This window comes from Penaeus vannamei, chromosome 18 (assembly GCF_042767895.1).
Source record: "Penaeus vannamei isolate JL-2024 chromosome 18, ASM4276789v1, whole genome shotgun sequence".
Classification (NCBI taxonomy): domain Eukaryota; kingdom Metazoa; phylum Arthropoda; class Malacostraca; order Decapoda; family Penaeidae; genus Penaeus; species Penaeus vannamei.
This window is the reverse complement of record NC_091566.1, coordinates 13,221,011-13,226,010: the sequence shown is the minus strand read 5'-3', so window position 1 is coordinate 13,226,010 and position 5,000 is coordinate 13,221,011.

The following is a 5,000-nucleotide window of genomic DNA, read 5'->3' as shown; positions in this document are numbered from 1 at the left end:
GCTTTGGGTCATTGTAGAGCTCCGTCGTGAGTTCGGACGTGGGCTGATTGCAGCCTACATCAACCTCAAGAAGGCATTCGATACAGTGCATTGGGAATCACTCTGGGAGATCCTGAGACTAAGAGGAATTCCAACAAGGATTATTGAACTAATAGCAAACCTATATACTGGTACTGAAAGTGCTGTAAAGTGTGGTGGGGGCCTGCCGAGCTTCTTTCCTGTCAGTTCAGGAGTGAGGCAAGGCTGTGTACTTGCACCAACACTTTTCAATACTTGCATGGACTGGATACTAGGCAGAGCTACTGTTCAAAGTCATTGTGGAGCAACACTGGGTAGTGTTAAACACCCTAATAGGAGATTTTGAAAATATGTCACATTTACAAGAACCACATGAAAATATTGCAAATCCTTGTGGCAGCATGTAATAGAACTATTATTCAGCTACAAAATGAGCCATAATACGTTAAAATCGGACTGAAAATACGTGTGCTATGTGTAAAAATATGAAGGACCTAATAATCGCGATCTTTTTCCTATTTATTATTTATACATTTTGCATGGCAAATCATGTGCGAAATACTTGTTTTTGATATAATTATCTATTACATACCTATTATTGTTGCTCTGATGGGGTTTTACAACGTATAATATTGGTTGAAAGAATAACTTTTCTCCAGTCGGACGGGAATCATATTGTCCTTTTTCTCGGCGCGGCTTGGCCGTCAAAGAGTGATGGCTCACACCCTTTACCTATGGAGAGAAAGAATGCACAACTCTACGGGGCCGCGTAGCCATTTTTCACACTCAAACCCGTGACATGGTTAAAAGTACTTTTAAGCTTAGGACAATCATCTGTAATAGAATGTACATTATTCATGAAGTTATATGTTTCTTATGTGAACCTAAATTCCGTAATATCAATGGATATAAGCGCATGAAGTACAGAATACATAATAATACACTACTCACATATGGATAGACACACAATTAAATTCATATCATGGAATATGCGTAGTATTAAACCAAGGCTGAGTGACCTAGAGTTTTATATTCGTAAATATAATATTGATGTGATTTGCGTGCAAGAACCTTTTGCTGCTGCTGCTAAAATGAAAATTGCACCTTCAATTAAGGGATATCATTCTTATGTGAATACAGCCATGACTGGATTGTTGACATATGTGAAGGTAACATTGCCACATAAATTAGTTAAAAAATCCGAGAACACTGATGTTCAATTTCATCATTTAAAAATTCAGACTGCCTCTGGGTATTTTTCACTATATAATATATATGCCAGATCGTCAAAATCTCTGGCTGTTTCTTTACCCAATTTTCACAACCAAGGCACGTTATGCATGGGCGACCTTAATGCAAGGCACCCACACTTTGGAGACAGCCAGCGTAATAGTAATGGGGAAGAATTCAAACATTTCATTAATAGTAGATCACTAACAGTATATGACACAGAAATAGAAACTCATTTGGGAGGTGGCAGGTTAGATTACGTATTTGGCAAAAATCTAGTTCATGGTAATGTCTGTACTTCACTGGTACGAGAATTAGTTAGTGACCACTTTGCAATCCGAACTGACTATACTGTTGACAGCAACTCAGCCCCTAAAACACCTAGGCTTAGAATAATCATCCCACCGGGCCTGGAGCATCACTTCAAGGCACGTGTCTTTGATTGGTACAACACATATGAAGTAACAACAGTTGAAAATTTCTCTCAGGATTTAATCAAAGTTGTCACTGACTACTATAACACATGGGTCTGTTCACGAAAACTCTCGAAGAAAAAGAGCCCCCAAGCCCCCCATGCTCCGAGGTGGATCAATGACCCAATTCTAGCCAAGGAACATCAACGAGTTCAGGAGCTTGCCAATTGCTATAAAGATAACAAGACGTCAGACAATCTTATTCAGTTTCTTAAAGCCAATAAAGAATTCAGAGAACTAAAAACTGAGATTCGTAGTAAACACTGGGAACAATTTTTGCAAAGCATCAATAGTCAAACTTCCATGGCTGATGTATGGAGAAAGATTAATAGGCTGACAGGTAAAGCTCCCACAACACCGCAGTTTCACAGCCCACAAGAACAGGCTAATATGCTACTGGAGCAGTGGGCTGAAAACTCTCAGCTGAGCTCACTTCCACAAGGGATAAAAGACCATCTCGACAAGTCAAAAATAGATAGGAAATTCAATATAGCAGTAGCCTGTGCTGCTATTGACCCATCCGACTTTGCCGAAATAACCGAGTGGGAACTGAGAAATGCCCTTGTGAAAGGCAAGGCAACAGCCCCTGGAGAGGATGGCATTACTTACAGTGTTCTTCGCCTCATTGCGCAGGTGCTAGGCAACCCACTCTTACACCTGTATAGACTCAGCCTATCACAAGGAATCCTCCCAAGCTCCTGGACTAAAAGTTTAATCATCCCTATACCCAAATCCAACACTGACAAATACAGACCAATTTCCTTGACCTCCTGTCTGTGCAAAGTACTTGAGAGAATAATTCTGAACAGACTCATGTACCGTATACATGCTAAGTTATCCCCCAGACTGTATGGATTTCTCCCAGGACGTAGCAGTCAGCATTGTTTTGCAGAATACTTAACAAACTCAATACCAGGCATGCAAACCGTATTTCTTGATCTTCAATCTGCCTTTGATATTGCAAACAGAGAAATGATCCTTGAGCAACTAGCTAGCTTTGGTATTCAGGGAAAACTGTTAACATGGATTCAAATGTATCTATCCAATCGATCGGCTCAGGTTTTCTTCAGGGGTGTTAAGAGTATTCATGCAAAAGTGTTTGAACTCGGCACACCTCAGGGAGGCGTACTTAGTCCCATGCTATTTAACATCCTAATGCATAGATTACTAGGCGATATACCACTTGAGGGCAGTGACTCCATTATTTGCTATGCCGATGATATTTGCATTAAATCCTCATCCGAGGAGAGAATGCAACAGATCCTTGATGTGCTTTCAGCAAGGGCTACAGAGTGTGGCTTGATAATATCGACTGAAAAAACCAAGGCACTTAACCCTAAAACAATCCCTCTGCCAAGGTTTCACATCAATGACGTTGAGCTAGATCTCTGTCACCAATACAAATATCTCGGGGTGGCTGTTAATGATGCAGAGTTCATACAAAACCTGAAGAAAAGGCTGTGGGAACGTCTGAAGCCACTTAGGACACTTGTCGGCAAAGACCATGGTATTAATGTCAATATTGCTAGACTCTTTTACCTGTCATACATACGGTCGGTCATAGATTATCATGCATTGCACCTAGTATTATACAAGGAATCAGAGTTGGCTAGTTTAGAAATTGTACAAAATGAGGCCATGAGGCTTATTCTCGGCGCCCCTAAGACAACGAGGATTGTGAATATGAGATCAGAACTTAATTTGCCGTCTGTCTATGAAAGAATATTATACATAAACACATTTAGCGTCAAAGCAATAAGAGAACCCCTCTATTGTACAGAGTTCCAAAGACAACTAAAACATAGAATAGTGGAGCTAACTTTGAATGGCAACATCGATTCAAATTCAAATCCATGGCAACAAGTAACATGTAAGCACTTGTCTCAGCTGAACATATCCATAACTAAGACCCTACATGGACGTTCTGCTCCACCGTGGAAAATGTCGGACCTAAGTATATTTTATACGACTGCCCCCAAAAAAGACAGTGTCCCCCCTGCTGTACTTATGCAGTATGCTTTAGCAATTATCAATGAGCACCTTGAAACTATGCCCAATGCGTATGAATGCTACACTGATGGATCCTTGCAGTCTAGGAGTAGAGCAGGATGCGCTTTTGTCGTATATAAAAACAATATTTTGCAGCACCAGGATTGTAGGCGGGTTCATGACTGGGCTAGCACTACGCAAACTGAGTTGGCAGGAATGCTCATAGCCACTGAATTTCTATTAAGTCAAGGCTCAGGAGTCATTTTCTGCGACTCACAGAGTGCTCTCCAGGCATTGAACACACTAGACAAAGGTGCAGGAAATATTGCAAATGACATAAGGATAAATGTGTATCGTGCAAAAGAACGAGGCCATGATATACGTTTTGTGTGGATACCATCGCATGTTGGAATCCCCAGGCATGATCATGCTGACCGCCTAGCAAAATCAGCATGTGACAAGCAAAGTGTTGATATAGATCTTGGAGTACCTCTTGCTAGGATTTCACACATAATTAAAACTTCCTTCAAAGAGGACTTGTCTGACTTGATCAATTCTCAACGGCCTGAAAGCTGTAGCATAAAGCACTATGACAGGTTTATGCAAGATGTTTTCATCTATGGTTTATACAAAACAAGAACAAGACAGTGTGATATTGTGACCGCAAGAATCAGGCTGGGATATAGATTGTACTGGCAGGTCAGTACAGCCTGTAATATTGAAGAAACGAAGTGTAAATTATGCAATGAAGAATATAAGCGAACACTTGTACATTATATCTCAGAGTGCCATGTAATACAGCCTTTCAGACCACCTAGCATGAGGTATGGAGAACTATGTAACTACTTCATATCATCTGATGTCTTGGAAGATATAATTATGTTATATCCTAAATTTGGAATGTAGTATCACATGACCACATATCAAATGTTACATTGCCTTTCCACGCCCAAGCCGTATGCCGGCTTGACAGATGAGTAGATAAATTACTGATCGTTCTTTTCCTTTAAATGATATATTTTAGACCGTAATAATTTTATGATATAGATTTATTCTGTAATACTATTATATAATGCTTTGACCATGTATCAAATGTACTACAGCTTGCCCACGCCTGTGCAGTTAGCCAGGGTGGTAAATAAAGGACTAAACTAAAACTAAACCCGTGAAAGTCGAAAAACGAGTACATTGCGGTGTAAAAATATGTATATAAGGTACATAAGCATATATAGATAATTTTCGTGTACCCTATGACCTTTTGTTTATTTATATTGTTACTTCCGTTTGTTT